The sequence below is a fragment of the Coptis chinensis genome, chromosome 9 (genome assembly GCF_015680905.1).
Source record: "Coptis chinensis isolate HL-2020 chromosome 9, ASM1568090v1, whole genome shotgun sequence".
In the NCBI taxonomy this organism is placed as follows: Eukaryota; Viridiplantae; Streptophyta; class Magnoliopsida; order Ranunculales; family Ranunculaceae; genus Coptis; species Coptis chinensis.
Genome location: NC_141464.1, coordinates 72,136,100 through 72,148,854, shown reverse-complemented (window position 1 = coordinate 72,148,854; position 12,755 = coordinate 72,136,100).

The following is a 12,755-nucleotide window of genomic DNA, read 5'->3' as shown; positions in this document are numbered from 1 at the left end:
ATGCGCTTAAGCTCAAAGAGCTTGAGGACCTGAAGAAAGAGCATCAGAACGTTTGTTTGGTGAAGATCCTGATGAGCACTGAGCTGGATGGAACGAAGCTGGAGCTTAATGCTACGAGGGGGGGCTTAATGTTGCGAGGGTAGAGATTGACATGGTGGCTGGCTACGCCCAACACTGTAAAAACGTTGCTCAGTAGGCTATTGAAGCTTACAAAGTTCTTCCTCGAGCTGGAGGCAGAGTATAAAGCTTTCAAGGAGGAGCATGAACGCGGGGCTCCCAGTACACCGGTGGAACACGTATTGGGAAATGCATGTGATGCTCCTATCTTATCTAGAAATGCTTTGGAGGTCGGTGATTCCCAAATTGAAGAGGTCGCTCCTTATGTGCATGTGGAAGTGGATGCTGCTGGTACCTCAACTATTGCTGGTGACGAAACTATCGCGAAAGCAACCTCGCTCCCTTGTCTACTGAAAATTTGTCTGTTATCTCTTGAAGTGGAGAGTTGTGAGTGTTTTTGCATGTTATGATCTTGTAAGCTATGATACAATAGAGCTGGTTTCCTAGGGTAACCTGGGCAGTTCGCCTTACTTAGTAGGTTTTCTTTATTGTACTGCGAATGACCTGGCTTCCAAGATTGTTCTGGGGAGTTCATGGATTGATAAGTGGTGGCTAACCGAGTTGGATTTCCCTGAGTAGACTCAGCAGCTCGGTTAGTAGATGAACTGGGGCCTGAGTTTGGTCGAGCACTTCGTCTTTTTGCCTTTATGAAATGCATGTTTATGCTTCTTGTTTATTTTTGTGATATTGTGAATGCAATCTTCTTAATGTTATTGTACCTGTTTAGCATTATATGCTTTCTCTGGTAAGATTTGATGAGGCTGATTAGCCTGTGATGCTAACTGAGCGTCCTGCTCTTTAATCGGTCCTATTGTTGTAGGTCTAAACAGTGATAGGTATTAAGGCCAAGTAACCTGGGAGGTCGGGGGGAACGTCTTGTGCATGTGGAGCGTTTGCCATGTCGGAGCGTTCTGCTGAAAAAGGACCCTAGCACGTGTGGTAATACGAACAGTTGGAGATCCAAAAATGGTAGTTGCCAGGTGGTGTGCCGTTTGGCGTTTCGATGTATTTATGAGGTGCCTTGGGAAGGTATGTAATTTGAACATAAAAAGAACTGTTGTAAGAAGTTTATGGCATTTGTTATGCATTTTCTTCACGCTGCTTCTCTAAGGTTCTTGTGCAAGTTCCTTGATCGTTCCAGGTTGGTATCTTCCCTTTGTTTGTTCCTTCTTTCTTGTTAACTTACTGATCGTTGGGCTATCCTTAGGATATCCGATGGCCAGGCGACGTGGAGATGATCATGGTGATGGAGGGGCGAGGGAGGCCTCTTCCCTTATGATGGATGATATTGACTTTGTGCCACGTCGGCAATGTGATCGCGGTAAGCGCAAGGCGGTCGCTTATGGCTCGAAGAGCTTCAAACGGTCGAAAGCTGAAGGTCGCTTTACCTCTGGTTCGCGCGAGTGAACTGGAGGTATAGTGTTCAAGTCCCCTAGTCGTAGGGATGGTGGCGATCTAAATACTGAGGACCGTGGCGTGCTGGGTAAAGGAAAAGGTATTGCTGGTGAGAACGCTACGACTGGGTCTTTGGAGAAACGTGCTGGAGACTTGGGGAGTGAGTTCTTCTATACTGGGAAGACAGGAAAGAAACATATGGTGAAACGTTCTGATTGTAGCTTCCATTCGGCACCCATAGCGACTTGTATTCTGGAAGGGATTGTGTTGGATGGCGATAAAGAAGAGCTTGGAGATGAAGACCTGGGGTCGACTCTAAAGACCATGGACATGACATGTTGTTTGGTAAGCTCTTCATCTGGTATGGTTTCTTGTTGCTTTGTTGTCGAATATAACATTAATGTTCTATTTGTAGTTCCTTGCTGGGTACGATAAGTTAAAGAATATCGTCCAACGTGCTGACAATGGCGAAAGCGATGTAAGCAAGATCAAAGAAGAGCTGGTGAGCATGCGAGCTGCATGGGAGGCTGATAAGAAGAAACTGAAGGCTGTGATGAAAAATCATCAGGACGCTTTAGATGAGAGGCCGGTTTTGGTTAGCTCAATGATCGATCTGCGGGAGAAGCTGGTTGTAGTGACTGAGTATGCCAAACATTGCCAGGGCGTTGCACGAAAGGTGCAGGGTGTATATGACCGCGTATGTGGAGAATATGCAAAGCTGGAGGAGACGTACTTGCAGCTGAAAGAGGAGTGTGATCATGGGGATCTTGGTACAAGTGTGCTTGTCGTACCAAGAGATGCGAGTAACGCTCCTTCAACCAGTGCTGCTCCCGCTGATGATAACACATTATTACTGATGCTTGACTATGGTTGTTGGATTTTCTTCTTTGTTGATGTAAGTTGTGAAGTATTTTGACTACTTTGTTTATTTTCAGTGTTGTAAGAGATTACATAACAATAGAACTAGTGTCCTAGGCTTGCCTGAGCAGTTCGCCTTTCTTTATTGTTACAAGATACACAACAAACTGGTTTCCACGTAAGTGGCAGTTCGATAATTTCAAAAATGTGTAATCAGACCGATCTGGATTTCTGGGTAGACCGAACAGATTGGTGGATCTGTGAACTAGTTTCCTGAATTTGTTCAGGCAGTTCTAATTGTGGATGTTATGTAATGCGCTTATTTTGCATATGTCCAAGTGTTTGTACATATTGTTTTGTCATTTTGTTGCTGCAGCCTAAGGTTGTAGTTCTACAACAAATACAAAATGTAGGGGCTAAGAAGCCTGCGAGCTCGAGTGAGCGTGTTAGCTTAGGAAAGCGTGTTGCTCATGGAGAGCGTTCTCTCGAGTTGAGCCTAGGGTTGTAGGTCATTAACTAGTAAGAACTATCGAGGCTAAGAAGCATATGAGCTCGAGTGAGTGTGGTAGCTTAAGAAAGCGTGCTGCTCGCAGAGAGCGTTCTCGATGAGTTGAGCCTAGAGTTGTAGGTCATCAACTAGTAGGAACTGTAGAGGCTAAGAAGCTTATGAGCTCGAGGGAGCGTGTTAGCTTAAGAAAGCATGTTGCTCGTAGAGAGCGTTCTCGCTGAGTTGAGCCTAGAGTTGTAGGTCAGCAACTAGTAAGAACTGTAGAGGCTAAGAAGCCTATGAGCTCGAGGAGCGTGTTAGCTTAAGAAAGCGTGTTGCTCGTAGAGAGCGTTCTCACTGAGTTGAGCCTAGAGTTGTAGGTCAACAACTAGTAAGAACTATAGAGGCTAAGAAGCCTATGAGCTCGAGGGAGTGTGTTAGCTTAAGAAAGTGTGTTACTCGTAGAGAGCGTTCTCGTTGAGTTGAGCCTAGAGTTGTAAGTCAACAACTAGTAAGAGCTGTAGAGGCTAAGAAGCCTATGAACTCGAGGGAGCGTGTTATCTTAAGAAAGCATGTGTTTGGAGATTGTAGTTAGCAGCTTTGATACTGAAGAGTCGGTTATACATGGTAACAACAATAATAATAAGAAACACAACAGAAATGAAAAAGAACTTTATTGATAAAACTTCTTTAAAGAGTAAGTGTTCTAAGGATGTGGTAATGCTTGACCGTCCTGTGTTTTGATCCAGTAGGCTCTATTGCCAACAACCCACTATACTATGTAGGGGCCTTCCCATGTTTGGTGCCAGTTTGGAGTCATCTTTGGTCTTTTTCAGGACTAAGTCACCAGGCTAAAAGGATCGAGGGTTGACTCGCTTATTGTATGAATTCTTTAGAGTCTAATGATAGGATGCCACTCGGATGGTTGCTAAGTCATGACATTCTTCCAGTAAGTCGACCTCTCGAGCTAGAATGGAGTCATTCTGCCCAGATTTGATGAGCTCTGACCAAGTTGTGGTGACTATCAGCTCGGTAGGAATGACGGCCTCTGTACCATAGCATAGTGAGAACGGTGACTCACCTGTGCTAGAATGAGCTGTGGTTCGGTGAGCCCATATGATGTCTCTAACTGATTTGGTCATTGGCTTTTGTTCTTTTCTTCTTTTTTTCAAATTTTCCAAGACTGTTTTGTTGCTAGCTTCTGCTTGGCCATTGCTTTGGGAGTATTGGGAGTGGATAATGTATGAACGATCTTCCACTTTGCTGGAAACTCCTTTGATTGTTGTCACACCCCAAATTTTCAAAAATATAAAATAGGAAATTTTCCACACCCTATTCCATATTCTGAAAACCCAGGATGAAACTAAACCCTAATAGCCCATTACTAAACACAAATAAATAAAAAATGAGATCAAATTAAAACTGAAAGAACAAACTCTTAATTCACAAATAAAAATATTATAATCATTTTAACTTGAAAGACAAGTTAGTTCCGTTTTCTCAAAACGGCATGTAGTTTCTTCCCAAGTAAGATTTCACCCCCAATATAAAATTTCAAGAATCTCATATACCAATACTCATCATTCCCACTTTTCAAAATAACTCATAACATGAATACCACTTACATTCCACTTATTAAATACACATATAATAACATAATTAAATATGAGTTTGATACACCTTATCTTTAAGCCAACACGTCGTCTTAGGGTAAGATATTTACGTCCTTGCATAAAAGATTAATAGATCTTACCCTCCTGCAAAATAGAGTTAGACATCACAATAAAATGATGTATCTCAGCTAGTCAAATTTCCATTCATAACCAAACCTCATTTAAGATATTTAAGTTTAATTGATACAACCTGGTTCATCTCGCATATTCGGGGAATACCACTTATCATAATACCTATATCAAGGGTAGTCATTCACATGATATCATTACGTCATAAAGTTTCTGCGTGCATAACTATAGATCTCAGACTATCACAAGTCATTAATATTTTCATAATAACATATCAAGTTATAGTCATTTCGCAATCACATAAAAGATCACCAGCATTCACTAATATTATTCACAATCACACTTCACATCCATAACATCACACAAATTCACATACTTTTAGTTCATTCAATTCCACAATGTATCTTGTTTATTAATTATTTATTTACTGACCTCACCTTTAGTTCCTACTCCACTATTTGCACTTTACACATTTGCTAAATCACACATACCTGTGTGCCTTTCTCACCCCGAGTACCACTATGAGACATATGTCCCAAGCGGGGATATCACCTCCAGGAACATATTTACATCTTGCAAACTCATAGTTTGTGAGTCACAGCCATCTTTGGGCTTTCCATTCGCATAATCACAGCCTCTTATGGGCATTCAATATCTCAGGTCATTCATGGCACATTCAATGAATACCTTGGGTTATTCCTGCCACATTCAATGAATACCCATTGATAAAACATTAAATCCACGTTATTGGTTTTATACTTAAGTCTGAGGTCTGAGGTCCAAGACCAAAGTCCAAAGTCCAAAGTCTGTATAGTCGTCCGTTTAGTCAAGTAACCTTACTCACGTGGGTTTGGTAGGATATGTCGAGTAAGGGATCGTCCAAACCTTAGGGCTCGACAAGGTGTACAACTGGATTTACAACTTTTAGTGAGTAGGATTTTAGGTTTTTAGTTGGTTTAATTAAATTAACGGTAATATAAATAATACTCATGCAAAGATAAACAAAGATAGAGAAATAGGAAAAGGGTTAATCATACTCATGCAAGAATCATTTTTCAACAGTTTATATTACCACATCACTACAGCTCTAATTCGTCTCGAGTTCATAGACAAACCCGGAGACGGCGCCGAAGTATCAATCCCTAGCTTAAACGCCACATCTCTCGAAGTCGCATCGCACTAGCATAAGGAGTTGAACTAATATTTCATCTCTGAATATCATTTCAGCTCCTGGTTCGATTCTACATCAGCTGGACAAATTAGAGAGCTGTCTGACACCAGAGAGTCACGCGCGAGACATTTTGGGTCTCTCGCGAGACTGTTTTGGAGCATCAGCACTCCAAATTTGTACAGTCTAAGTCATTTTGGGACCGGATGTCTAATCTACACCTAATTCCTAAGCAGTGATTCTAGAATATTATAGAGTCAATCCGGATTCTCACACGAGCAACATAACCTTCCCCCTGAGGGGGGGGGGGGATTAACTCATGGTCATTGGAGAAATAATTAAACTTGATGTATACAATAAATAAGTAAATGCAGGATAGGAATTAAACTTGAAAAGAAATGACTTTAATTAAGAAGAAATAACTTACAGTATTGAAATTGCTGGAATAGAAAATGACACAATATAAAGTGTTGGAATGAAACTACAGACGATAACTTAAGCTTAACAAACTAATGAACAAATGCTAAAGCATAAAATGCTGAAGGAGGAATATTGAAGACCCCCATCATATATATAGGCTGGAGACCCTCATGAAGCCTTTAAATTGGTTTTGTCTTTTTATTAATTTGAGACATTCAAAACTTTGGAATACAAAGTTTTGTCTCGAACTTGTTTCCCCAACAGCGGCGCCATTTTGATGTTCACCTTTCAAGTATGTTAGAGATTTGATTCTCTAATTTGATAAAGTGTGAATACAAAGATTTTTTCCTTACTCACGATATATTCGTGTGTATAGTTTTGAGTAGGGATTTCAAACCAACCTAAGTCTAAGACAACTTACAATTTGTTTTTGCTCTTTTAGGAAACTAGTGAGTAAGTTTTAAGCTATGGTTGAATTGATACTAACTATTTGGTTTCTTTTAATGCAAAAACTGAAAACTTTAAGTTACGTAAACATGCAACTAAAACAAAGATAAAAATTTACTTCTAGATAGGTGTGGAGAGTTAGTTCTTCTCATGTGAAGATAATCTCTATTGTATGATTTTAGGTTCTTGCATCTTAACCTTCCTAGAACTCATAGACAAGTCCTAATAAAGATTAACTTGATCCCTAACACTATGACTCATCTCTAAGATCATATTGCTAGCATGTAGAACCAAAGTAATGACTTATCTCTAAGATCATCACCTTGATTCCTAACTAGACTCTACACCAACTACCATTTTGGGATAGGATGTAGGTATAGTTGTTCTTCCTAAACAACTTACTAAAATCACATCACAAAGGTTATCCCTCACATGAGCATCATTAACACCCCACAAAAATGAAGGTTTTAGCTCATGATCCTAGGGATAAAAATGAAAGATGCAAAATAGAAATGTAAAATGAGAAAGAGAAAGAAAAAGAAGAATAATAGAAGAACTCACTTGCATTAAGAAGTTTAGATTTTATTTAGAACAAGAACACAAAGGTTTCTACTATTAAAACTATTACAAGCTTTTTCATAAAAACTCAAAACTTAAACTAAACTAAAACTTAGACTTCCCAAGGAACTAAAAAAATAATACATGATAAAGGAAAAGAAGTCAAGGGAGTAAATGGAGTGCATCCCCCCTTGTTTTGTTTTTTTTCCTTCCTTTTAGAATTCTCCCCCTCATCCCACATGAAAACACACACACATATTTAATTCATTTTTATCCACCACATTAAAACAAAGTGACACCTTGCTTTTTTTCACTATTAATACCTAATATTATTAATTACATGCAAGGTGTCAACTTTGCACCAATAATTTGGCACTTTTGTCTTGACATGCTCCATGATTGATGACTCATCTTTTCTTGTGGACCCAGAAGGTGGGTCCATGTGCTATGTCCATTGGTGGGTCCGGACGTCGATTTCTGCAATTTTTGGCCTAAGATAGAGCTAGTCGTGCTGATCATCTGGGCAGCTTACTTGCCGAAATCGGAGTCCAGGTTAACGAGATATGAGCTCTGAAAGTTTACGCTTTTCTTTACATAGTCCCGTTTTGACTCGATTCTATCATGTTTGAGTCTCTGGCTTTGATCCGTCTTTGTTTAGCTTCACATAGCTGATTTGGAAGAATTCATATATACATCATTCCCCGTGCTTTAACGCATGTTCAACTAATTTTTTATGTTTACTCCGAAGATCTGCAAAAGTACGAAAATATACTTATTTTATGATTATTAAATACATAATTAACCAAATTTATATGTCTCAATGGGGTTTAATATTACAGTTTTGGGTGCTTCTCACTCCATATCAAACCAAATTTAATGTTTGGTTTTATCTTTTAGCCCAATTCAATTCAAACTTTGAATTGGTACGTGTCTTCTCCTATTGCAAGGTGACACAAAATTGTGACCATCACTTGCCACCTGCATATGCTGACTCGTCATGCCTTTTGGGCCTGCAGAGTGGGTCCACTTAGTGTATCCAGTGGCGGCGGCGATTTTGGCATTTTTACAACTTTCTGTCTTTGGGTAGAGTTCGTCGCCCTGGTCGCTCTGGTAGTTTGATAAGTATAAAAATGATAGTTTACCTACGAAATGAAAGATGAAACTCAAAACGTAAGTAAACTAAAACTTAATTACGTGTCTAAATTTATCAAAGATTTCTACTCTCAATTCTATCGAAATAGAGTGGAGTAACAAATTTGTTCCGCTCCTAGTTTTTTAGCATGGAATGATCTCTAGTCTAATTAATCGGTCTTAAGTCCTAGTGAGATATTTACGAAGGGAATTCTATACTACGAGGGGAAAACAATTAACAAGTTACGAATAACGAAATGAGAGAATGCTAAGGGTTTGAATCTAGATAAATAATTAAAGGGAATTGAATCCACCTTAACTCGACTTAATCCTACTAACAAAGACTCGTCGTGATCCATATTGAATGCTTTGCATATCAAAATAGTAATTATAATCCCTAATTATACATGGCATTTCTACCAATTCATAACTAGCATGTGAAATGATTAAACCCATTCTCATGGTGAATTAATCGGTCCTAGAGTGGAATAATTATCACGACGATTCCTAAGTTTAACAAAGATCAAGCGTCATCAAGGCTTCTTCAACCCCTGTAATGGAGGTTTAGCCTTAATTCATACCACTATCATTTCCCATTGAATTATAACTAGACATCATATAAAAATTCTATCTTTATGTAATTTATCTAAACAATAATTGAAATCTTAGGTAATAACTAGGAAATGAATAACAAGTAATAAAGGAATTTAGATCTAAACAATTGTAAATAACAAAAATCAAAATTGACAAACTAACTATTTTATTTATCAAACTAATAAAGAACAATAATTCTAAGAGTTTAATCTAAAACAAGAATTGAATTTAAACTAAACTTAATTTAATTAATGAAAACTAGATCTAGAATTATCTATAGTTTTAGGTCTAACTAGCTACCATTAACAAAGAGCTAAGCTTTTGTTTTTATATGTTCAGATCCAAAAATCGTGCATGGGCTTGGAGCCATGTTTTGGGCCAGAGAATCAGGCCCAAAACCCAATACTTTCAGTCCAAAAAGGCCTCTTCAGCTGTGGTTGGCTTCGACAGACTTTTCGTCCACTTCTACTCCTCTGATTGGGCCAAGGTTTAGACCATTGGAAAGCTCTTTCCGAGCTGGTCGTTTTGACATAAGGTAGACCCAATTCTGAGGTCTGAGTCCAAAGATACGCCTTCGAAGTTCCTGGCCGACTTGGGTGTTATTTCACTTGCGTTGACTTTGACTTTTCAACTTTGACCGGGCTTTAGAAAGGCTTTGTCTTCTTAAATCTTGGCCTTTAATCACGTAACTCCTCAAAGAACCGACCTTTGCTCTTTTATCTCGCTAAAGTGGCACATTTACGCGCATAATGGACTTTGAAACCCGAAATACATAAAACACGTGTCGGTATTAACTTTTAATTATTACTCACATAATTGGTCTAAAAAGTATGATCATTCAGGTTAAAACTACAGTTTTGGGCTCTTATCACAGTTCACTAGCCAACGTCGATCCGTGAGTTATAAGATGTGAGCTTCGGAAGTTTGTCATTGCTTTACATGGGACCGCTCGTACTAGTTTTGTTCCTTTGAAACTTTCCTCTAGTCGGGCTTTGTTGGCTTCAATTTGGGGTTGAGTGGGAAACTTCAAATATTCCAGTATTCCCGTACTTCGATGCATGTTTTATCAATATATTCATGTTAACTGTAGAAACCTGCAAAAGTACGAAAATATAATTATTACATGATTATTAAACACATAATTGACCAAAATGCTATGTCTCTCGGGGTTTAATATTACAGTTTTGGGTGTTTATCACCCATCATACACTAACAGGTCATTCATGGCACATTCATTGAATACCTTGGGTCATTCCCGCCACATTCAAGGAATACCCATCATAACATTAACATGTCATTCATGGCACATTCAATAAATACCTTCATATCACATGACATCTCAAGTCATAATATATCATTACCAAATCCTGAGGCGTGGAGAGTTCTAAAGGTGTGGTCGACTCGTTGAAAATATTATTCTCAGCTTACTTATCATTGTACTAGCATTAATCATACACAACATTAATTACATGTGCATAGTTATTTTCACGCATTGATGCAAATCAATCTCGCATTTAAATATCATGGAACGTAACACGAATGGTTATCAATCAAATACAATTTAAATAGCCACAATCACGTACACAATTAAATACTAACATTATACACATATAGTTATCACAAAAACTAATATATAATAGATAATATAGTGGTTGTACTTTTGCTCAAAGTTGCCTACGTATCCAAATCTTTCAAGATTGGAATCAAGCCATCATAGTTCTTATCAGCCATATAGTCAAAGTCAAAGTCAATTAGTGCCAATAACCAATTTAAATACTTAACCATTTCCATTAATGACTTAACAAATATTAATAAGCTCGTTTTCTATGTTGCCTCGACAAATAACCCACCGTTGGATCTAACTAAAAATTAAATATGTCATACTTTAATGTGTCAGGACCTTATGGTTTAAATTTGAGAGACATCCAAGTACGGAACAATCTCCATCTAGGCAGAAAGAAAAGACTGCACAAAACAGTTTATGAGTAGCGTCATTTAGGAGCAAGACAGAGCAAACGAACAGTACATCTCATTTCTTTTTATTTTTTTCATTTTTAAAACAGTAATTGATGAGTCAGAGTGTAAGACTAATTAACTTTTCATTTTCTTGTTACCTTATTGGAATTTTCTATGCTTTAATTAGATTTTCTTTTAAGTCAGAACTCAGAAGTAGACCAAGACAGCAAGACGTGTTTAGTGAAGTACGCGGGAGCGAAAATAGCAAAGCATGATAATGATATATTAGACCTCACTTTATAATTTTTAGTAACCAATTACCGGACTCTAAAAACTTTGGGGCATTTCGATCAAATCTATATCTAATGTCAGATGGTCACACCTTGGCAAACTAATCTGACCAACAGTGATGATTTATCACACCAAAAAGAAGAAGACAAACATGCACATGCTAACGCATGCCAATTATAGACAACAATAAATAAATGCCACAAGAGAATAACTTACCGAAAGGTGCTGTGGAGAACGTGGTGGTTTCATCGACAACGTTTAAGCTGCCGGACACAATGGGCTTTGCCTTGCCATCACTGTACATCATAATGTTCCAACACGTCTTGTCTAAAACCACCAATCTTAATATAATCAGAGTCAGAGCAATCACAAGAATCATGCATCACATATTTTTTTTTTTTGATGAAGCTTAGCCCATTCGTGTTTCTTCCAATCTTCTAATACCCAAATAATATAACAATACATATCAGAAGCATTATAAACAAGATACAAAGATCCTTCGACCTCCACTACCTTTTAACATCCAATTCAGGTGTAACTTGCAATGGTTTGGCATTTTAATTTCTTATAATTCTTCACTTGGGATGTCTATTGAGAGAAGTATAAGTCTTTTCTCACTCCTAATAGAAGAAACCCAATAAAATTTGTCCATTTAAAATTACTGGATATTCTAAAGCTTTTTCACAACTTTTCGGAAGACTCAGCGGTTTCCAAGATGGTTTGTTCCGGCAGCCAGTAGTTAGTGTTAACACTGAGATACTGCCATCATCACATTTTTTTTTCGTTTTTTTCCCAAACCACAAGTTTATATTGTAGTGTGGTATCGTCAAACAACACCCAAGAGATTCCTCACACCTATTTTTTTGTTTTGAGTCAGTTGATTATCGACCATCCTTGTCATCGAAAGCATTTTTCCTCTTTTAAATATTCTTTTTCTTATATTTCCTCTAACCAATCCCTGTATGCACAACCCTTCTATACAATTATCCCATTTTTTTTCTCTTTCTTCATTTATCTTATTATTATTATTATTATTATCAAAGCCTACTAGCCCACTTTGTAGATAATAGGTCCATGTCCAAATAATATTAATAAACAAAATAAAATACATGCTATATATATTTATTTATTTAATTAAAAAAATAGGGTTGTTATAATTGTTTTGCCTTTGAACTGGGAACCATTGTCCATCACCAGTGTGTGGGGCAGACCAAATCTGGTGATGATATGTGTCCAGATTAAGTTTTTGACATATGACTATTTGACTTGAGCTAAGGGGACCGCTTCTACCCACTTAGTGAAGTAATCAGTGGCAGCAAGGACGAATCAAAATTCGGTGCTTTTTATGGGATGAATGGTCCCATGATATCCATTCCCCACATGAAATAATAGCGGCCGGGCGATGTTGATTAACTTCGCAAGTTTTTTGCGGATGATATTAATGTGACCAAATGTTTGGCATTTGACGCATTTTAGTATGTACTTCTTGGTGTCGATCTGCATTCGTGGCCAAAAATAATCTTGGGAGATCACTTTGTGAGCCAAAGAGCGACCTCCAGCATGGTTCCCACATTCTCCCTCATAGATTTCT